A 25,269-nucleotide genomic window follows, 5' to 3' on the forward strand; every position below is an offset into this window, starting at 1 on the left:
AAGGAACTACACAGTATGATTTCTAACTAAAGGCTGGATATATTTGCTATCTGAAAGTACATAATATAAGAATAATAAACTCGTCTGAAGATACGGAGTGCTACATACCTATGATTGCAGAAAAACTGCAATTGTACATAACAGCTTCATTGTCTTCAATAGGTTAGCATTGGTTAAATAAATGTCGTGTTGATTTTTAATTCTACTCATAAAATATTGTAATAAATTCAACTTAAAATATGAAAACATTTGAAAATCACTTAAGCATGGCTAACTATGGCCTTAGAAATCGTTTCATTGACGTAATACAGCTCTCGGAATTAAATTGATGTGGAAAGCGTTCAATAAAATTATTAGAGCATTGAACTATAAAATATCTAATTGATTTCTAAGTTCTTCTCTATCCCTTTGCAAGATTCTATACATTAAGGATATCATAATACATTGGAGACAATCAAGGGAGTCTTCAAGAATCAGGGAGGGTGGAATAGTAGCTCATAATATAATATGATGTATGTAGCTGTGGATTAATTTAGAACATTCATTCCCTTTCATCTTTATTAGTCACTCACACAATTTGGAAAAATAATGAATGAGTAGCAGCAACGTCTTATGTTTCAACAAATTACTACAATAAATTACTAAAATTTCATATTTTAATGAAAATATCTTAAGATGATATTTTAATGCACAACATACTGGAGGCACTAACATAAGTCCCTGGTTTTTAAAATGCAATAAAATAAGTTTTTTTAAATCAAATTTTTTTAGTTATGTTTCATTGTGCCTTTTACCCTTCCCATTTTCGTAATCTGAAGAATAAATTTTCTTCTCCTTATCTGTTTTCATTATCATTTAACTCTTGAGTAGTGAGCTTATTTTCCTACTACATTCATTTTTATTCAAACTTCATTGAAAATTCGTGTGTACTCATAAAAGACAGAGAGTAACCTTGAGGATTTGTTGTGGAACTATAATTGTGAGTCCTTGTTTTGACTCAGAGTAGAATTGAGGATCGAGATTGGAATCACTTTTGCCAATGTCCTCGTTTATTTCCTTGTCTGGTGCAACACTCTTAAAACGTATTCTTATTATAAATGGTTTGTTAGTTGATTAAATAATTTGAAAAAAATTTTGGAAGGTGTAATCTTTTTCCCCTACCAGTACATACACTGATTTTTTTCCTCGTTCTGGTTCTTAAGGCGGGTTACAACATCCATCGAGCTTTTGTATATATAAGTGTATAAGTTTGGAACGGACTAAAAGACTATGAATTTTTAAGGACTCTCCTTATTATAATCTTCAAACCTCAACAAGTCTTTATTTCAAAATTAAGAGGTTTTGTGATTTCAAAGGAATCTTGTTTGGAGGAAAGAAAATAACCCAAAAAATAATTTTGGAAGCACTTTAGTTGCTTTCAAAATGTGTTTTTTATGGCATTTTTCATGTTATGTCAACCGCTTTTTGGCATTATTTATTATCGACGGCAAGTGCACCTTCCTCACTATTTCAGTAACATGATAGCCACTGACAGTATTTTCAAGAAAACTTGAAAACCTCTTTTCTTGAAAAAAAATATCACTCCCACCCCGCTATTACGTCCAAAGTCTCATTGCCACGCATTATCAAAACTGAAAATATTTAGGTGCACCCTGTATTATTTATAGTGGTGTTGTCAATATACCAAAATGTTCTTACCAGTTTCCGTTCATTATGGGCCGATGCACTGTCTTGTTGGGTGGTGTAATAGTGTCCTTGTGCAACTCCAACCATCCAGGGAATACAAATTAAAAGCGCAAAACCAGAGCAAAATTAGATCAGAACGAGATTTCCCATACTTCCCATAGATTCCGGGGCCGTGTGACTGAGGTTATCAGGAGAGTAGGTCATTACAGACAATTGAATCTCATTAAATGTACCTTTCAAAAAGCAATATGGTTATTCCCTATCTAATTCGTCCGTTATAAGCCTTTGAAGATTTGTCCAATATGTATGTACACCCTATAACAGTAATATTAGGTCCACATCTATGTACAAAATGTTATTTTCTACGAAATAAATATCAGGAAAACTCACAGATTTATATTATTTTGAAAAAATCTGCTCCCTATATTTTATAAAATGTGGAGAGTCAAATATACTTATTTAAAACTTCTTTATTTTGTAATTCCGTTATCAAAAATGAAGAATCATGGACCCATTCCAGTTATGTATTAATGATAGTATTCCTAGGAATATTAGACTAGGATATTTTTTTATGTCTTCATATAGTATGATGTATTATAATTATTAAAAAAAAAAAAAACAAGTCTAATTTAAAATAAAATATATTTTGAATTAACTTTTTTTTACACAAAAAGAAAGAAAGAACCCGAGTCCATTGTTTTGTTCCATTCTTTAAAAATTAAAAACACCTTGAAGGCTGAGACGAAAAACCTATACATTAGAGCGGTTTATTTTACAACTATCTTTGAATTTTGATTAGGGCTACTTCGGAAAAGTTGTAATATGCTTAGAAAATAGCCTATGCCAAATTGGCTATGGTTCTACAAGTAATGCACTTGGATGTGTTAAATTTTAGACGTACTTTTCGGATGCAAAAGTATTTTTTAATTGTTCAAAAAAAAAAAAAAGTCTTGTGGACCCTTCTCCCTACCCCGAAAATTACTTTTTCGCCCATAAATGCGTATTCTTTTAATCTATTTTCAAAAAAGTACAGTTTAAAGGTCAAATAAAAGGTCAACTTTGTTAGTTTTAGTCTTCAAATGGCGTTTTTTTACCTCTATAGCCATTTCAAAATGACTTTTTTTCTAATTACATTCTCTATGTGTAAAGGGATTCAGAAGTTTGAATTTCAAAGTTATGTTGCTGAATTTCAAAAGTTGGAATTTTAAAGTCATTATCTTGAATTTCAAAAATTTCATTCAAGTTTATTTTCATTTTGAAGAAAAACAAATTGTAGAACAACAAAATAGTTCTGATACTATTTTTTATTTTTCAGAGTGCTTAACAAGAAAAAAGTATGGGTAAAATTATTTTTTCTGGTTTGTAGAATTAACCCCCTCCTCTTATTATAAGGTCATCTTTAGATCACGCATCTCTATAAAATTATGTAAAAAGACAAAAAATCGTTACAAATTTAATATAGATACCGAAAAGACATGTTTAGTTATTTAGAATTCCATTATTTGATAGACATTTTTCTATCAAATTAAAAGTATTGAAAAAGTTTTTTTTTAACGCTGGCCAAAAAGAGAGAGAGAGAAAAAATAGGAAAATTTGACCATATCACAACATTTCCGAACAATGTGTAATCAAAATTTGAAAAAAGTTGACAAACAAACCGGCCTAATGAACATATATTATCAAGTTTGACTTATTTTCCTTTTAAAAAGCTATCTTCATTATATAATAGTATAGATTACTTTTTCAAGTTTTTTCATATTATGTATGTGTCATTATAAAATAATTTGGAAAGTACGAAGGAATTCGGGAAATTGTTTGTTCAAAACAGAATTGGTATTAGATTTCTCAAAAAATATATAATTAGTTATTATTTTGGAAAGTTTGTATTTGTTTTTAGTTACCATTTATAAGTATTACATGACCATAAATTATTACATCATGATTCAACTTTAAATTTAGTTGTTTGTGAACTTCTGTAATTATTTTCCCCCCATTAGTATATAAGCAAACACATGTACTATAGGTAATAAAAAGGGGTGATGCAAATGAATGTATTTCTTCACAAACGTGCCAGTTTCCCCCGATAGATCGCATAGCATGGTCGCCCTTTTCATAAAACTATCTGCCCCATGCGTCATATTTAAGTTGACACCGAATATTGTTTTTGAAACTTTGAAAAAAAACTAGATCTTGAGAACAAAATTTACTTTATTTCAAGTGAATTATAACTAAAATTTACATTTTTATTCAGTATGGTGCTCCTTAATGGACCTATTTATGATATAAGTAGTTTGGATGAAGATATCAACGATCTCTTCATCCTTCTTGTCGCTGCCACCATCGCTTCACACTCTTCCTAAAGGCTGCACACATCATATAGACGCAGTCTTCTGATAAGTCAGCCCATGCAGCCATGATGGCAGATCTAACAGACCCATGAGGCTTGTTGCAGGCAGCTCCCTCGTACTTTGTCTAGATGGACGAATCCAAAGGATTAAAATAGGGGAACTGGGAGGCCACATGTTCTTAGACACATTCAAAAGGCATTCTCCAGACATTCTCTTTTCCTTTGTGGCCGTCGTAATGAGATGTTTCTTCCTCCTTGCTATTGATTTTGCTCCCAAGTCATCTTTAATTCACATTCATTTTCTTGGCCATACTGCAAATCGTCCTCACTGGATTTTTATCAAGGCAGTTTTTGACAGGCATAATCATGGCGTTTATTCTGTCTCTTCGTTTCCAACCTTGATTCCCGGACAAACACAGACATTCGCATTTAATAAATAGATATAAGAAAAAAAATGGGTCGATAAAGTGAGATCGAGAAATATCGATCCACTGTGTGTGACCGCGTTCTTGACTAAAAAATATGTTGAGAAAAATCACATAGGAGCGAACCGAAAAAAAAAGAACTGACCGTGTCTCAACACAAGCATTTCTTACGAGTCCACCTGGTTCGAAAGTGCATCAAAAATATCTTCAATCTAGGTTTGAGTACGTATAAGTGTCATTGTGTCTGGTTTTCTTTTCTTTCTTTTTTTTATTTTTTTGTCAATGTACACTTAATGATCAAATCAGATTAATAAATCATAAAGTTATTGCGATTAAAAGTGATGTCACATGTCTTGGATTTGAAGATCATCAGAGTAATTAAGAGTGAGAGGGAAAGAGGATTATTAAACATGGCTTCTCCTGCCACATTTATATTTTCACGAGTGTAGTAATAGCAAGTGGTCCATTAAACTCCTCTCTGCACATAGAATTTTAAACTTCAACAAGATTTTATAAATTAATTAACAATAGAATTTCAACAAAATTAATAATTTTAATAGATGTGTGTCTGAGCTCTCTTAATCATTAATCTAGCCACCCTGATGGCTTTCAGTCACCCACTTCCAATGTAGTCGCAGCTTCCCAGTGTGGGCTGGCAGTGGCTTTAAGGATCTTAATTTTGGGATGAAGGAGACTGCAGGCCTTTCCCTCTAAATGCACCTAAGAAGTGTATTCAAGGGGGATGTAGGGGTACCATAAGGGTCAAAAACAAGAGTTCAAGAGAAATCAAAAAATTAATTCAAAGGAGTGTAGCAACGGTTTCTTTCATTGATGGTGTCAGAAGTGGCCTCTCCACTCTCACAAGACTCTTTTCACTCACTTTTTTGATAGCCTTCTGGAAGACTGCTATGAAACCCTGAAATCTTTTGCATGTGGCCGCATAGACTCGTTGGGATTGGCCTGTGCTGTTTTCGTTCAATCCTCAGGTTCCAGTTTGGCCTTTTTGACAGACCCCTTCTTCCTCTTCAATTTTTCCAACTTGTTGTTAGGGTAGACGGTGGTCCTGATAATGCCCAACTGCTTGGAGTGCACTGATGGAAATTTTCGATCATGTTCAAGAGTCATTTTCTCGACTTTTACTTAAGCCAAAGAGCTCAGGTTTGTTTTCTTTGTAGCTAATTGTTTATGCTTGATATACCGAAATATGAATTAATTTCAATCACAATCTTCATGAATTATTAAATTAGTAAGTGTTCAGATTTCAAAAATTTCACTCGCTATAAAGACTTTTGATCCCTTGTATTAATATTTTTTTGATAATGTGTTGTCTTCGTTTTTTATTAAGCCTCTGTTAGTGATCCTCCTTTTTTCTAACAGGGTGATTGAACTGCATAAAAAAGAAAACCCAAAAATAAAACGTATTTAACAAAATATAAACACTTGAAAGAGTATAATAATTACGTCATTTAAATTTTGTCTTATATTTCTAAATACACCATCCCTTTTACACACATAAACGGCAATTAAAATGCTAAAAATACCTGTATGAATATAAGACATTGAGTAAAAGTACACTTTTATTTTAATATAATCCGAACAGTTTGAGTTTGGGTTTCAATAAGTTATGATATATTATTGTTGTTATAGTTGAAACATTATTTATTTTTGTATACAAATTTTCCACATTGACAAAAGTAAAAACAAGGGAACGACTTTTAAACAAATCAGTTAGTTAAATTCAAAAACTTCCATTAAAAATGTCTAAATATGTGAATAAATCCTAAACAAGAGATTATCAAGATAAATAAGTAAATGCCTCAAATCTGATATAATATTTCAGGAGCATACTGAAAATGATTGGCATAAGTTGTAGATTCAAAGAATAGGAATCATTATCAATCTCGAGATTTATAATATCCCAGTTCACTGACAAGGGGTTAAAATTCTATGTAATATTGTTCTTAGGGGGAGAGGGTGTATAACTAATAATTAGAGTTGAATTTGAGTTAAAATTATCGAGCTCGAAATTTCGATGATTTAAGTGGATTCGAGTTTAATTAAGGAGATCATACTCATATTTTACTTTGAGTTTCTAAAATTGGGTTCGAGTTTGCTATCATGAAACAACTCCAAGGTTCAAGGCCCACGAAATATTTAATATGTTCTTAAATTAAACATAAAAATATTCAATGACCCTTGGCCTGTTGAGTTAAAGCTTTTAGTTATCAGGGACGCCGCAAGTTTATATTTTGGGGTGGTTGGCTTAGAATTTTTTTTACAAAAATGTACAATTTTTTCTACACAGCACAATTTGACTTGAATGACCATTCTAATCAAAAAAGAAAATCCTTGGAAAAAATTGATCCCCCCCGCCTGCAAGACAACCCTGGTTATAAAGAGTGTGGTAGGCCTTAGAACTCGTTATAATTTGTATAATTTGTAGGTTATGGCGCCATTCCTATCTTTTGTTTTGAAAAAAAAAATATTTGTAAATTGGGATCCATCAGTATTTTGGATTTGAATAGTTTTTTATAAATTTGTATTTCACAGGAATAATTAGATATTTCTTGATATCGAAATAAATTACTAAATACTTGATTACTCCATAAGCATATGAATATTTCGAGTTTCTGTGGTTATAGTTAAAAAATATCGAGTTTTCAAAAGATAATTTGGTTGAGTTCGAGTAATTTACAAAAAAAAAAAAAAAGTGTTTACTCAAGTCAATTATTTTTCAAGTTGAGTAATATTCAAATCCAACTCAATAATCAATGATAATTATTCATAGTCTGTAGTCTGAGATAGGTGTATAAAAGTGTTGTTCTATTTAACAAACTTGCTGATATTTTACATCTTGGGTGGGCGCAAATTTTTCAGAGAAAGGATCACATTAAGATAATTATTTGTTTAATTAAGACAGCCATATTTTTTTAAGCTGTACTAATTAAACCATACAAATTGGGAATCAAAGTTATTATCTTTTGCATTTTGCTTTCTGTAGCATAAAGAAGCCACATCTGAAGAGAGGATGATACCATCTGTACTGAGGATAGGTTGATTAAAAATGTCCAAATTTTGTCTAAAATCAAAGGAAGAATATTTTCTTAATTATTGTAAGTTTATTAAAGTTTAAACTTCTGTAAAGTAACCAGCCTCGATAACGTAGTAAGCAGCGCGTCAGTCTGATAATCTGAAGGGCGTGAGTGCGAGCCTCACCAGGGCAAATGTTTCATGGTTGCCTTCTAAACTTCAATAATTGAATATATATCTCCTTCATTAATGGTTAGAAGATTGTATAAACATACATTGGTTTTTGACAGCATAAAACCTGGCTGGGATATGAAATCCAAAAATAAGCATGAATCTTCACCTATAGGTTTTACTTTACAATACATGATCACATCATTTTGGCCATTATGCATCTTTATATCAGCAAAATATTGTTTTTCCTAATGGAGTTATGGACTTATTATATTTATGTTTTTTGAGTTTTTTTACATAATATGTATGCCTCATTTAAAATTTAGACCATAGAAGTAGCAAAGTAAATAAACCCCATCTATATTTGTATATAGCATGGACATATTACCTGAAGTTACTCCAAGATCGATTGTACTACGGGTTCAACAAGGACTAACACTTATAATATGTTGGTTTTTTTTAAAGAAACCGAAAATCAGAATGGTGACCTTGACAATAGTTGGACTTTTAGTAATATTAGTTGTAATTTTTAGGGATAGGTTCGGCAGCACTTGTCTAACCACTTTATTGATCTCATCAAAATTATCAACAGAGTTTCATATCTCGCTGACTAAGGACTCAATTATCTTTCTATCCCTTACAGAAACAGATTCAGGCTTGATCAGTTTTGATACAGGTTGCACATTATCGTATCCTCTAGGCAGCTAGGGTTACTCGTAAAAGTTTTTGATTGATTAAGTATAACCGGCCCAAGTAGCCACTTATTGGTAATCTAAACGACTTTCTTTGTTATCGATTCATTAGTGCGACCGTGGAGCTCATTCTTAATAGCACATATCAGTTGCCCTCAGTTATCACCCCCTACCCTACTGTAGACTGATCTTATCTTGTCCAGGCTCTCTTTTGTTCAGAAGAAGGGTACCCTGCGAGATTCTTTCATTGATAATTAATAAATTGCCCTTACTCTCCCCTCATGGTTTGAATTTATTAAAGTCCGCATCAAATGTTTTTCATCTTTTGGTGGCACTTTTGTAATTACATACTGTAATATCCGGGTATTTGCATTGCATTACTGCGGGGGTATTGATATCTTTAAGATCTTTCTCTAATTTAACCTCGTCAATAAGTGATACAATTCGTTCATATTTGTCAAAGTATCTTCACTCCCAACATGTACACCTTATACTCATTTGGATGAATGGCACTTGCATTCATTTTGAGTGAGCTATTAGTTAAAAATGTCCTACTGTAAATCGGTCATGTTTTATCCGCAAAAAGAGCTACGCCGGCAGAAGCGCCTAACGCATTCAAATCAATGTTTATTGTAGTCAACAGAAGTAACATAGTCTAATAAACTAGCATTCAGCAACAGGGGCCCAATGCTATCGATCCTACTCTTTCAATATAAAGGTAAGTTGAGATGTGGTCTTAATGAATACAAGAAAGGGAGCAGCCAGGGATGCAGATAGGAGGTACCCAGACGACGGATATATACGGAATAACTGTCTTTGACTTGCAGACTTATACGGAGTATCTGTATGAGAATATACTTAGTGACTCAGATATATTGTATATATGATACTTCTTCTAATTTATTTGAAGTAGCCTTCCCCACCCCAATTATACTTCAACCACTAGTACTACAATAGTGTGATTGTGATTATTGAGGTTGCAAATAATAGACCAAGTTGTGTAATAATCGTTATCCTGGTATCTGCACCGTTTTTCAGGGTATTTTATACACCAAAATTTTACATCGCTGGTGATATATGTCCAGCTGGTATGCGCAAATAAAAGAAACAGAAAATTAAAGTAGTCACACTGGCAATTTAAATAATGTTTGGGAGGAGAGAAGCTTAGCTTTCATTACTATTTATTAAATCAGCTGCAATCAGCCGTGAGAGGAAGTAAATAAATACAAATCCTATTCCGTATTGAATAAGGCTGGAATTACCCGAATGTCAATCCTCAATTCTACTCTGAGTTCAATAAAGGCTTACAATTATAACTCACAGGCATACTCTTACTGTTATTTTTTATCTTTCATGAGCACGCACACTACTTATCACTTTATCCTTAGATGTTCTTTCTTCAAGCATCAAATAATACGCAGCGTTAGAAAATAATAAAATCATATTCAGTTTAATAAATAGAAAAAGCCACTCCCGCTTTCCAGGACATATACTATGCACATCTAGCGTTACCACACACAAATAAACCTTTAAACTGTTTTTTGTATTTAGTTGTCGATTTTTCTGCTTGCATTTCAATGTTTGGAACGTTGATTGGTTGAATTTGAATCAGCTCCTTTCAAGCAATAATTCTCAACAATTTTAATTAACCAATAATTCAATGGTCGGAAACAACTGATTTTATCCCTTTTTTAGAGAAAAGTTAGGGAGAAACAAGAGAAAGGTAACGACGTACAGAGTTTTATAAGAATTGATTCTCACATTGATAGATAGAAACGGCTAAAGAAATATTGCAGATATATTCCATCATAGGGCTTCATACATATAGAATAAATTTATGTCTATAAAATTTTATTCGTTTATTTTAAATTAAATTTTTTTATTCTATTATTATTATTTTGCAAAATCAGCAAAAATGATTTCTGCCAACAAATTAATTAATTCATGGTTCTATATATTAGTTGCATGCATCTACCAAAAGTTAAATTTATATTTTTGATGAATATTGAATTTTGGCAAAAACAAAAACTTAAAATAATGTTTTTTCCTTCAATTTTTCACTATAAATGGAATAGATATATATTTTTTCCATAATAGATGAATCATTTATAAATAGGCTTTAAGATGGATTTAGTTTCTTAAAATGGATATGAGTGAAGCTTTTGCATCTTGAGAAACTGCACTAACTTTTTAGTGATATGTAGAAATAGTGTTGTTCAGTATAGAGGCCCAATAAGGCTACCTGGGGACTTATGAATTTCTGATATTAGAATTAGTAATTACAGCCCCATTACATCATAAAAATAGCTAACTACCGATAAACGACGGTGTCTGTTTTCTTCTAACTCATTTTTGAACTGGACTGGGCTTGAAATAGGCTACCAAACTATTTTTAAAAAGATGAGGATGAGAGATTCCCCAGATATTCTTGTCCTTCACACATCAAACTACAAAGCTGAGGGGGTTGAGGTCGTTACTGAATGAAGGCTACATGGAGGCAGGAAGAATTCAACCTTATTGATGCTGAAGATGCCAACGGTCCCTGCAGCCTTCTTGGTACTGACACCGCTGCGTTGCCTTTTTTGTACACTTTGATACATGGGATAAAAACAAAAATTGTTTAAATTTATTCATCTGTGGTTTGGTTGTCTAATGAAACCTCGTAAATTTCAACTTCAAAAAATAGTACAACGAAATTTATAAGGAATTCCTAAATAAAATCGTAAAAACACAATAGGAGATAAGATTAATATTCTTAAAAATAAAAAAAATACTCGAATATGTCGAGTATTTTTCGAGTTCAAGTAATAATCGAATCCAACACTAATTAAAAAATATTATAGCAATAACGTGTGTCTGAAAATAAGAAGACGTGTTGGAGGTTGTATAATGTACATGTAACAACTAGTATGACCATCAACCATGAAATCAATCATTATTTTCCACCCTCAGAAGGAAGCTAACCTAAGTTCCTACTTATATAATATGTATGTAGTTTATATAAGTTCCAGCCCTGTTTGTGTATACATAAACAAAATGTATTATAAAACCAACAACCAATGGACTCCCCTCTCAGCAAACATGATTCCCCTACATCATTAATTATGGTCTCAGTTAATAACGTATGTATAATAAACATATAACGCTTGTACTCTATGAACCATTGGAGTAAATTTGGACTAGGGTTTACCTCCATATGAATTATATTATTATGCATGCATGAAATATGAGTCATCTTCCTTTGAAATGTAATTGAGAAGTATACGAGGAGTGAAAGATCCGTGATCAATATATATCATGATACAAAAAGGCGTGCACGGAAAATTACCCTGGAGAAAATCGCAAACTCGTACATTGCCATTGAGAAAATTTCCAGTAATTTTCTAACAAAATCAGAATACCTGGACCCAAAACTTGTTTTTTGCAATGGCAGGGCCACCAGTAGGCTAAAACCATCCCTACCACTACAAAAAGCATTTAAGTGCCTTCTGAATACTTCAAAATGAACCTTAGGTTTTTTTAACTTTATTGGTGCCTTTGCTGTATTAAATGACAGAAAAAATTTACCAATGGCAATTTTCCTAATTTTTATTTTTTTAATGGAAATTTTCTACTGTCAAGTTTATCCAGGGTAATTTTCCCAAACCATAAAAACCATATGTTTTTGGTGTTGTTTTTTTTTTACAAGTTTACTAGAATATACAACATTTAGCACACATTTCATTTCATAGTTGATGGTATTCCCGCTGTGATATTAATTTTAGCACATTATAGTTGACGATTACTTAGGACATTTAGTAACCATTCGGGGATATATTTTATAATATATAAGGCTTAAAATCCCCGGCTTCACACAACAATGGCGCTATTTTTTTTTTTTTTTCACCTAATTTTCACTTAGTTTCCTTCAGCTGTCAAAATGGATCAAAAACAATTTCATATTTTAACTTTAAAACAATACTTTGAGGTAAACAATAATGTTAAAGCAAAGCAATGTATTGAAAAGTGTTTAAGGGATGTTATAAAGTGAATAAATCAAAGATAATAATATTTTTTTAAACCAATTTAGAACGAAAAAAACGGGTTTTCTTTGTTAAGTAAGGGACTTTTCAGGCCATGGGATATATATATAAATCACATAAGATCATTACATTTATGAAATAATTGTCAAAAGACCCTTGGAAGCACGATAAGAGGCGGTTAATTAATTAAACTATCGTCAATATCAACAGCATTTAGATGTAAGAAGATATATATGATTAGGAGATATATTGGATATTAAATTTTGAGATATTATCCTTAGAAATAATACAAACATATTCAAATTTATTTAAGTGGTCAGAGAGTTAGTAACAATGTTACAAAAAATCTGGCCTCACCCTTGCAGAACTTTAAAAGACTGTTTTTTCAACATTTGGAAATCACTTTGAACAAATGAAGGACTTTAACAGCAATTTGTCTTCTCAGTTCTTCCTGCAAGCTGTTATATTTTTTACTATGCTGAGTTTCATAATGGTGCCGAATATTCTATTTTTTAAACATCAAAACTTGCAGCTGCTATACCAAACAAAAAGGTTTTTGATTAATTTTGTGGACATGTCCATTTTCCTTAAAAAATCATACTCTGTGTCCACATTTTTCCTTTTTGACAAAGACATTTCCCTGATGAGGGTACGAGGTTAAAAGAAAAATTAATAATGCAATTCCCTCCAACAGATTATAAACAGACTAAAATGCAACATCCACTGAAACTTATTCTTCACCCTCATAATGGGGTTTGAGTCTTGTTTACTATGACTTAAAATATTAGCGCCATTTTGCAAATATGAATACTTTGCTAGATTACTCATTCCTATTGACTATAAGGGTATGACAGTATGATCGTTGTTTATTTATTCGATTACTTAATCAGATTTGTAGGTCAGTGAATATCTTGTTAGTTTCCTCATATCATTTTGGATACAAAAGAAATATACTATAATATAGCTTCATAGAAATCTCTATACATTTCATTGGAGGTAGACACTTTATTGTCCCATAAAATGAGTATTTAATAATTAGTGAATTGATTATATAACAAAATATATTTCTTCAGATTCAAAGTCGGGATGGAACAATATTTGAACATAAAAATAAAAGACATAGAGTGATGATGTGAAAAAGTAGTTGACTCCCTCAAAAAAGAAGAAATAATTGACCTTAATAGTATATTAAAAGTATAGAGGGCGCTTAAAATGTTTGTATTTTTTCAATAATTTTTTATAACTAATGATTTATTAGCATAACTTAATGAATTTAAAGATGTCAAAAGGTTTATAAAGTATTTTTAAACGCATCATTTTATGAAGTATACTAATATTTATTCAAATTTAATCAATAATTATTTACTCTTAAACTGAATAACATTAATGAGTATTCTACAAACTTTGGTCCATAGGAATTCTCTCACTTTCACGCTTTCCCAAATGATATAATTTTATACCTACATAACATTTTGAAATAGATTTAATTATTGTGAATATATGGTGAGATTAACCAAAGATATAATCATTAATAGTTTTAAAGACCTAATTCTTTTTCTTAAAACTGATGTTCGTGGCGTCAAAGTATTTCCCTAGCTATTCCTCAGTATTATCGCCCTATATATTTTATTTGTATGTATTTGAAGATTAAAAGTATATAAGTATACTTTTACGAGTATTTTATTCATATATACCTAATTCAGGAATAAAGAGTTTAAGTAACGAGCTAACCTAACGCAGGAAGTCCCTACTTAAAGAAATGAATAATTATAATTATTCATTTATGATTTATTAATATTATAGATGCGCTTAATTGTGATATGAATTACTTTTAATTAGATTCACTTTTCAGTGGATAATAATAATTAATTAAACATACAGGGTGGAAATAAAAATTAACACATTTTGGATATTATTTTAAAATGTTTTGTGTATGTCACCGTCAGATGTGACTATGTCAGTAATCATCTTACGGCAAAAGACGCAGGACTTACTGATGTATTTTTGATCAATTTATATTCAAACTTGGTCAACAGCTACCTTCATGGACTCTACACTTCCATAACGTTCCATACATGTCTTTATCTCAACATGGGACTAATCAAGAGGATTATCATGTGGGCCATAAGGTGGCAGCCACTTTGAATTTCTCCATATAATTAATATTTTCAGCAAAGAATGATTGTCTAGTTTTGCACGTGTGTGCAAGAACTCCATTCTGCTTGAAGATTTGTCAAGATAATGACGTCATACCCCGTAATAAATAATAATAATTAATATCATAGTACTGCACTTATTACAAATTTAAAAAAAAAACTAATTACTAAATATTTTTGAAATATTGAAATTCTCTACTCATCGTGAATAGATCTCTTAATTGTTTCAAGCCTGGAATCTCCTTCCCAAGAAAGGAGACGACTCTGTTCTTTATTAAGCCTGATAGTTTTCTCCGGATCAATTTTTATCCTGTCGTCACTCGTGTAATACGAAGTTCCAAATAAAAGTATCTTTTGAGATGGATGATCGAACTAGGAGTACCTTCCTTTGGTTCTAACTTTTTGAGAACATAAAAGTTCATCTCTTCTTCTCTTAATTAATTTAGAAATATCTTAGTCCCTAGCAACTGTCAAACAAATTTGTTTCACATAGAATTATTCAATTGTTTAAATGAGTTGTTTTTCCTATGTGTTAGTTTCATGGTAATAACTTTCAATTGTTGGAGTACCTAATTTTAATTGACATGTCGTATTTTATATTTCAAAAACAGAGCCTTATATCTTAATCATAGTTTCAACTCTTGGATAAATTCATACTCTTGTATAAAGCTTAGCTTGGTTTGCTTCTCTTCTTAGGATAAATGTTCATCTTATCATCCTCCCCTCAGATATCGGAATTAAAGCATCCCTTGATGAGGCTAAAGTATCTTAAGTATATTCTTTTGTCCTAATTCTTAGAGTCTTCCCATCTTCGATTAATTAAAGTCGATCTAAATAAGTTAAAACCACCTTTAAATTTATAATTTGTTGCTCAATTTAATCAAATGTTTTTGTATAATACATTTATTTGTATATTTATATTTCATCATAAGAGCTTATTTATCATACTAATGTCCTGTTAATACCTCATATTTTACTTTATTATGTTAACTTATGCCACACCCAGTCTCTTAATTTATTCTATTAGAGTTGTAGTGTCTGAATAAGGAAGTATGACTAGCATTGAGTAATTTATTATATCTATTTTATCGCTTATTAATAGATGTAACATTTATCATTTTGTAAATTTTCTTTAGTAACTATATTTTTAATGATTAAGTTAATAAAAATATATCATATGAACACAAGGATATCTCAAATACACTAATAGCACCACAAAATATTATTTTGAAACGAGTGCCGATATTTTAATATGTATATATACTTTTATGTAATAGTTTATGGTAAAAATTTGATTTTTTACATTTTTCCCCCTTGTTCAAATTCAATAAAATCTATTTTTATGCTCCTGTAATAGTCTCTCATTTAACTGTGAAGCAACAGAATCATTTCATTCTTGCTGATCAAATTCTTTAAGGTAGTAAGATGTATCTTCCAAAATTTCTAAGTCAGGATCATTTCTGTCTTCAACGTCTCCTTGATTTTCTAGAGGAAGTTCATATGTTGGTACCCAAAATTCATCAGAATGAAGGATGGGTCTTATTGCTGAACACATATTTAGATACACAATAAACTTATGTATATCCGTAAATAAAGATACAACTTAACTTACAACTGCAAAAATCAGTTTGTTTTATTAGACGAATATACGAAAACTTCTCAGATATGTTCTCCAAAGGTTAGGACCAGAATAAGATAGAGGAAATCCAACAAAGATACTTCTAACATGATCATCGATTTCAAGAGATGCTCTTATTTGGAACTCTGTATTCCAGGAGTGACGACGGGATGAAAATGCATCCGAGGAAAACTACCAAGCTCCATTTGATAACAGATTCGACTTCTTCCTTGGGAAGAAGATTCCAGGATTGCAGCAATGAAGAGACCCATTCTCGATGAGTTAAAAAAATTGTAATATGTCGAGTTCAGAACAAGATACAGAATCAATAAAAATACTTTAACATCAGTTTTATTCAACGTAATTCAATTGGGCGATTTTCTTAGTGTGAAAAATGTCCCGAACGAATATAATCCCAAATTACACTAATCTCTTCTTTTTTTTTTAAAAACCCGACTACCCAGATAAAAACTGAGATCAGTTTTGGATTCTAAGCTCAAAGATAAAGTATATTCTTGGCTTCCTTATATCGGTAGAAATTTTGACCTCATAATTGTTCCCCTGTGTTATCTTTGAGTCCTTAGTTGGAGTGTGACCCGCCCGAATTAAAATTATAAACTACCTATAAAATGATGCCATTCTTGGTATTATTAACAAATAATAAATGTCTGGAGACTGCTGATATTTCATAGATACTATATAAGCAACTAGATTTGGCACGTGGAATAGCGCAAACCCTCTGCCTAAAATCAAATTGAGTTATGTATTTCAATTTGTTCAAAAGTTATGGTACATATATTATGCATTTTTTACGTTTTATGTTACTTTGAACTCTTAATTTATAATGTTCTCTTATTGAGGCAATATTTAATCTTCAAAATAAGTTTGATTAATACCAATTCGTAACTTTTGCTGTAATCCTGGTTACTAACAAACAGGGGTAAAACATAACCTTTTTTCAACTTCCTTCGAAGAGCTCAATAAAATCGGTCACTTACAACCTCAGAATGTTGAATTTTCAAGAGTATACATTTTTTAGGTTCCACCCTGTACACGCTGTTCCATTCCAATCCGAATACTTACTAATTCAATAATAAATAAACGTTGAGAGATTGAAATTAGTTCATATCCTGATATATTAAAGAATAAAGAATTAGTCACAAAAACAAACTAAACCTGAGCTCCGTAGCTTATGTACAAGTAGAGAAAATAACCCATGAACGTGATTTACTCATTTTAATTCGCGTACTCCAAGTACGGCCCACGCTGTCAACAGGTCCAAGAGTCTGGAAAAGAAGAAGGGTTCTGTCAAATAGGCCAAATTGGACCTAAAGGAGTCAAAGAAATGAGGGTCCATACAAGATATTTCTGGATTTCGGGGTAAAGATAGCTCAGACACACATCTATTTATCACATTAATTTTGCTTAAATTCTATTGTTAATTAATAACTTATATGTATCTGGTTGAAGTTTAGAGCTCACAGGGATCAGATTTTAATGAACCACTCGGTATATCTTATATTATATACTATTTTCAAGTATAAAAAAACAACAGTGTCTCATTAATTCAAAATTGTTTTGGTAAAAGCATAGATAAAGAAGAACATTTAAAGTGTTTTTTAAGTAATTAAATATATACAACACATATTATATTGTATCATCTATAAGCTTTCCTATTTAATTTAAAAAACACAATCTATAATCTAATCAATACTCAATCAAAAAAATGATTTACGGTTTGTGTGTTTGTGTACACATACACACTGTATAAACAAACATATACTTTTTGATAGGAATCTGACAAGAGATTGATTCTTATGTAGATATAAAGTAGAGCAAACTACCTAAACATGTATTAACCCTTAATAAGAATCTAATATAATATTATTGTACTCTAATGTAATAATCGACCAATTCTAACCCTAAACTATATCATGCATTGTTTACATTCTTTAACACAAAATGTTCATTCCCCTCAAAAACGAACAAAAACGTCATGACAAATCTCTTAACTTTTTTACTGGCTGTGGTTACTACTGAACAGGGTTGCGGAGTCGAAAAGTTTGTACAGACTCCGACTCCGGCTACAAAAATTATTACAATTTATATAAATAAAACTTATTTATAATCTAAGGCGTCTACTGAGTGTTTCTTCCAGAGTGATTATAAATTATAAGTATTGAGTACTACTAATTTATGAACCTGCACGTTAACTCATTTATAAGATTGCCTTGCAAATTTCAAACGTTCTTTATAGTCTAAATTATTATGCTCGGTAGAGCATAGCCACTAGCCATGCTTGTTCATTACTTATTCTTGAGAATAGTCAATGTAATCAAAGTAAAGAATAATGTTGCAGTATGACGTTGTTCATATCTAGAGTAATCGTTTTGTCTTCTGCAGCTAGACATGCTGTTTTTTGTTTTAATGATACCAAGGATGGGAGGTGATTCTAGGGATCATGCTATTGGCATTGTCAAATACAAACTATCAAATTCAGATAAGTATATGACTAGTTTTAAAAAAATACTAATATAATATATTTAGTATGTGATTAGTAATTCTAATTCTGGACTTTTTCCTTATTCAAATGTTTGATTTCTTTTAGGTATAGGTCGGTCTTGAGTAGGAGGTATCATTATAAGTTTTTCACATTTATTCACTCATATACCTTTAAAAAGGGTCCCTTCCATTAATTGTGGCTTGAAATAGAAATACACGATGCGATTCATATTTGGTAATCTCATTTTTACAGTACATCCAAAATTAGGAAGTACTACAGCCCCTCACATCGTTACTTTTACTGTATCTCAAACCTCTCCTTCGAAAAAAAAAGAAAAAATAAACCCAAAATCCATTGGTAGCTTGCTAATTATTACCTATTATGGATTTATAATTCAATCGTTGTTTAGATACATATGTTCATATTCTAATTTGACCGATCAACGATCAGAGTACTGCTTAGGGCAAAAGTAGCAAAAAATCGGTGGCTGACAACAAAATACACTGTTTTTGGGCTATTAAGGTAACGCCGTGCCCCCTCTTTATTAATAATATAAGAATGTGATATCATACATTTTGATGATTGCCAAAGTGCAATTCTCTATCATTTTAAATTAAATTAAAATATGCAATTCCACATATCAATATACTAAATATCCTTTTTCGGCCAAAATGTCCCAAATGGTCATTCAGTGAAATTTTCGTTCGGTAAATTGGCATTGCCAAAAATGTTTTCACCCAATAGTCTACTCAAAAGCATCCCCCTGCCTTATAGCTGAAAATACGTATATAACTCTCTCAAGTTTTAAAATAACTCCAAATATTCGACGTGAGATTTTTACGTGGTCTCATCAATAATATCATGTTATTCAGAAGGGGCTCTCAATTTTCGAAATACGTTCTGACAAATGAGGAATAACATCACATACAAAAAATATTTTATTAAATGTCATAGTCTAGCATGTTGTTCAATTAATTAATATGCTTGTAACATATTATTAGTTTCAATATTCAGTTCAACACTATGGAGAAGACTTGTTACAGCCCATATAATCGTACTTTATATATATTTAAATGTATTATTTTATAGTATGTTTTGTTTTTTGTAATTGTTTAATTACAATCCTGTACCATGTCTCTTCCTTTTGTTTATCTTATATATGTAATTATAAGTATTTGCTTTATGCTAAAAAACTCTAATAAAAAATAAAATAAATGCTTGAATTTAATCAAATACAGTTTTTAAATGTTTCCTCCTGTTGTAACATGTCTAATCCTACCCTGTACCATGTCTCCTCCTGGTGTATCAAGTATCCTAGTTTTGGTTAGTTTCAAAAATACCAATAAATGGTTATTAATTATTGCACCACATCAAAAATACTCAAAAATTTGTCTTATGTAACTACCTATGTCATGTTGCCATGGCGTAGAATTATCTTTTAAATTGCGAAACTTATGACAGTTACAAAAAATTAATGATTTTTTGTAACATGTATCCTCACTCTCCTCTATATAAACTGGGGGATTCATATATCTTTTGTTATTACATGATTGAGTCCATAGTGAATTCAATCATTAAAACCAACCATCATCACCTTCAACCAGAGCCTCCAGCCTGGCAAAAGTCTAGATGAGGGACTACTTGTCCATGTTGGGCACTGTCTCGAAATTAAAACCCACAAGGAGTCACAAGTGTTATGTGTAAGTTTATTGGACTCTTTCTCTAAGACGTAAGACATAGAAGTCCAAGGGGGTCAGATCCCGCGAGCTACGCGGCCACATTTCCTCTGCCCAAGCCACGCCAATTTAAAATTTTAGCATGATAACAGATTGGAGTTCTTTTCATCTTGCCAAGGGTAGTCAAGATATTAAGATATAAACTTCCAGATTTAAAATTCCACCCTGTATCATGTTTAATTATAATTATAGTAAACCTTTTAATTACGATTCTCCTGTGTTAAATACTAATAACCTTAACCATTAATACTTTAAACAGTTATTATATCTTTTAAACAATACTTGTATTTACTCAAATATTCTAAAAGTTATTTACACTCGGTGGTTTAAAGCTAATTGATTTTTTTTTCCATTAAATCATCAATCTTAATACCTTATAATTTATGGTATATATTAGGAAAACTATGGGTAGCAGGTCCATTCCTGATCCTATTCTTTCGAAGGCTATATATATATAAGTATATAAGTCCCTTCAAGACATTACCGATGAGTAATTGAACTAACTTGATGTCTATCAAAATTAACATTATGATATTAGAAAAGTAAAAATGGTTGGAAATCCAATAGTTTTTTGTTTTTTTTAAATTGATGATGATTTTTTATTACATCCATGGACAGTTTTAGCAAGAGTAGAGTTGGGATTTTTGTAAAAGTACGAGGGATGACGGGAGCGAGATATATATTAATACTGAATATAGGCTCTTATTAATATTGGCTGCCTGTTATTTAATTTTGGGGGAAGAAGTTGAATTACTGCTATGGAATAGTATTGTAGCAGGGGAAATATTCTAAGGATATTTAAATTAATATATCTTTTTTTTTATTATCAAAATTTAAAACAATTTATTTCATAGATAGCCGAGAATACTTACTTGTGAGGGAGAAGTTACCTTTACAACAACCTATTAAATAATGAACAAAAATAAGAAAGAGCAAAGAAAGTTCTTTTCTTTCCTGATAGCATCACTTTTCTTTACACAGATTCCTTCTTTAACCATGAGTAATGCCTAGGGCAATCATAAATATACTTGGCCCTTTTCTTTCCATTTTTTAAACTTAACTTTTATTTTAGAATTTTGAATCTTCCAGAGAGAAGTGTTCCCTAAAACGGGCCCTTTTTAGATCGATGTGGGGAAAGGGGAAATATATCTTTCTAAAAGAATACTTTTTTTTTAAAAGATGAAGACTAATAAATTCAAAATTATATAAGATGTTAAACCCTGCAATAATTAAATTCAAATTTAGTAGGTTCATCCAACTAAAAAAACAACAACAGCTTATGTTATCAATTAGTCTTTAATCCATAGTACCAAATATATCCCAGCCTCTCCGTACGTTCTACATAAGTCGAACCCCTAGTAACAATACACACAATGTATTTGATAGGCTGTCAATTTTTATATTTTTTGCCCCACCCCTTATGAGTGTTTTGAAAGTTGATTGGTTAAATTCAAACTAACTCTTGTTCAGCTTGAAAAAAATTCTGAAGGACTATAATTGAATAATAACTCCTTAGTTGGGTTTTTCCCCCTTTTTGAAGCAAAGATAGGTTGTAAGATGAAATAAAAAGAACGATGTGTACAGTATTCGCTATGACCTGAGAACTACAAAGTTGGGACCCGTAATATCCCTAGTATAAAAAAAAGATTATAACCCAAGTGGCGAAACACACCTTTCAGCTTGAGCATTTTTCCCATCCAAAATGTGACTTTGTATTAAACTACATATGACGTCACATTATTCTTTTTTGTCATTTTCTCTCATGACGTTCTTCCTTTTACAGACAGGGTGAATTTATCAAGTTTATATAGTTATTCATAAGTAGAGCAGTGGTTCCCAACCTTTCAATTATAGCGACCCATTTTAGAACAAGCAACCAAAAAACGACCCCAATTCTTAAAGTATCTTATATATACATAAATACATTTTTCTGTACAAAATACCGCCTTATAATGGGATTATGAATTATAGATTATTTATTCGTGAAGTAACTATTCCGTAAATACTTCAGTAGAGATGAAAATCACACGGTAACCAAAATGTTTGAGGTCATTTAGAAGGGTCCCACAACAGAATGGTTGCTTTTTAGTCAGGAATGGCCACTTTGACTTCCAAAAAAGCCGCCTTGACCACCATTGGTACTGTGTTCTCACTAAAAATCGATCCACCTAGTGAAAAAAAAAAACACCGGCTAGATGCTACCAAATTTGTCTAAATATAGCTGGCTAATTCTACAATACTGGTATAAGGAGCATCAGTGGTGACGTAACCAGAACAAAACAGCAACCAAACATATTCAATAGTAGCTTAGAGGTTGTGTTAATTAACATAAGAAAATGTTGCATTTAGTTTCATAGTATGACTTATAATCAAATATAATTTTAAAATTTTCCCTCGGCGAGTGCAATTTTTAATGATAAAGGTTCTTCTCTTTATAGTAATAATTAATTTTCTACCACAAGATCATATATCATGCAGCTGATATCAACACTGGAATTAATTCAGTAATACCATATGTCTCCTTGTACCCTCACAAAAAACAATCTTTACTTATAAGTTACATATAACATAGTTATGCTCCGTTTCCAAAAGCACAGGAATACAATTTCTTGTCGATTCCTTGGCGTATTTATAAACATATTCACCATTTTATTATTTATATGGAGAAGTTTGGCTATTATATAGACATAAAAATCTATAGCTGCACTTATAATGAAATATTACTAAGCTGTATTATAATACAACAGTAAATAGCTTTTGATACAATTGAATTATTTTGCCAACTATCATGTTGATTTTATGTCTTTTTTCTTGTTTCTTTTTGAAGGAAAGGTTGCATGATGCAATAATGGTAATGAACTGTTAATTTTCTAAAATATATACAACTTACTAATGCATGAGTTAGATTTTTTTAAAGTATAACACTAGACTTATTTAACAAGGAATCTTATTTTTTCTTATGAGTTTTAATTTATATCAACTTGAGTTTTGTTTAGTATGAATTACGAACTTTTATTTTTGAGTTCAATCAGTATTCCTTCATTCTTAATTTAACAAAAAATATCCTTACTTTAAAAACATTCAATGGTGTTTTTAAAAAAAAAAGGGGTAAACTCCAAATTCAAGGTAACATTTTATAGGTTTGAAATAAAAATGTGTGAGAAATTTAATTTATAGGATACAAGCGTGAGAAAGGGTATATTTGCTTAAATTTCTAGTCTATATATTAATTGAGGCATGAGAGCCCTTGAATCGTGTCGCTTTTTTTTTTAAAGTATGAAATCCTACATTTAAAGTGCTGTTAAAAAAATAATAACTACTAGCAAGCAGAGATGCTACTCCTTCAGACTATTATCAATATCTCGGGATAGTGGCCTTACCTTAGAAATTATGTGTATCAAAATCTCAAGATTTCGACATTTTATAACTGCAACAATAATTGATTATTTTCATTTGATTATCAGTAATTATTATATAAAACAGAGTTTGTGTATGTTTGTGTGTGAGTTTACTTTATGGATGTCCACACAGTTGGATCTAGGAGGCTGAAATTTTGCGTGGGCGTTTCTCTTAACTCTCTTCAAGCTAAGTAAGGATGGCTTATTCAATACCCAAAACAAAAAAACTGTTTTTTGGAGCTCAATGAAGGCTAGAAAGGGGGTTGTGTTATAAATTAAAAAGTCAAAATTGGTGAAAAAAAAGTAATTTCGTTGTTTGTTTTTTTTTCAAGTGCAAAAAGAGGAACTTCCTCTGAAATATTGCATTTGTAAATAGAATAATATTTGTAGAAATTTGTCTGTAGATTCGTTTGCATATGAATTTGATTCATATGCAAACTGATGTTGAACTGAAATATCTGTCCTTTTATTAATATTTTTTTTTTCTTTTTTTTTTCATCAAACATCAATTTTCATATTTTAAAAAGAAATGCCATAAATCAATGCATTTTGTACGCAAGAAATATTGGTTCGTTTGTGTTTCTCTTTTTAATTCCAATAAATCCTATATAATACTTTTTTTGTGAAGTTAGTGGAAAAAAGTTTCTCCAATTTTCTTATCGAATTTTGGTTTTGCGTTATTTTTTTTTTTTTTTTTTTTTCAAAAATATTAGATGAACTTTTCATCTAGACATTTTTTTATGCCTATATGTTGGTATGTTTTTTTCAATTTTACAACACATTTTTTTTAAATTAAACAGAATAAATATAATTGTGAATGATATTTCAGGCTGGCTCCTTATCAACATTAGTGTGATTAGTTTATATAATATATTTAGTATATAGTATAAACGTTAATTTTCCTCTAAATCCTTTTTATCAAAGTAGGAGAATAAGAATTTGGTAAGAACAAAAGTAGATGCGGAGAGTGGCACACATGATACACCTGAATAAAGACCCTTGTTAATATCGTCTGCTTATTTTATGATTTTAAAGGGAGAAAATAAACTGTTATAAAGACGATAACTTTCCACAATTACAATGTCATTAGTGAAGGGAAAATATTATAATTTTATTTAAATTCATAAATATTTTGTAAACAATTTCAGTAAAGATATATTATTTTAGAGGGAGATGTTAACACATACATGACCTATTAAATAATGAGCAAAAATAAGAAAAGAGCCCACGAATAAGCCGTTTTTTCTTTTTTCTAATCCGTAAACTTAGTTGTATTTTCTTTACACACATCCCTTCTTTAATTATGAAACAGTATCGAATAAAATATTATGTAGGATTTCAATATTATGATATATATATTAGGATTAATACGGTACAAATTTGTCCCACGATTCGGTTCGGTACATTTTACAATCGTTATGGTACGCATATATATGTAATCTATATAATAGTAATATGTAAAATATAATTTTAGGAAAAAAAATT

This window comes from Lepeophtheirus salmonis, chromosome 2 (genome assembly GCF_016086655.4).
Source record: "Lepeophtheirus salmonis chromosome 2, UVic_Lsal_1.4, whole genome shotgun sequence".
NCBI lineage: Eukaryota > Metazoa > Arthropoda > Copepoda > Siphonostomatoida > Caligidae > Lepeophtheirus > Lepeophtheirus salmonis.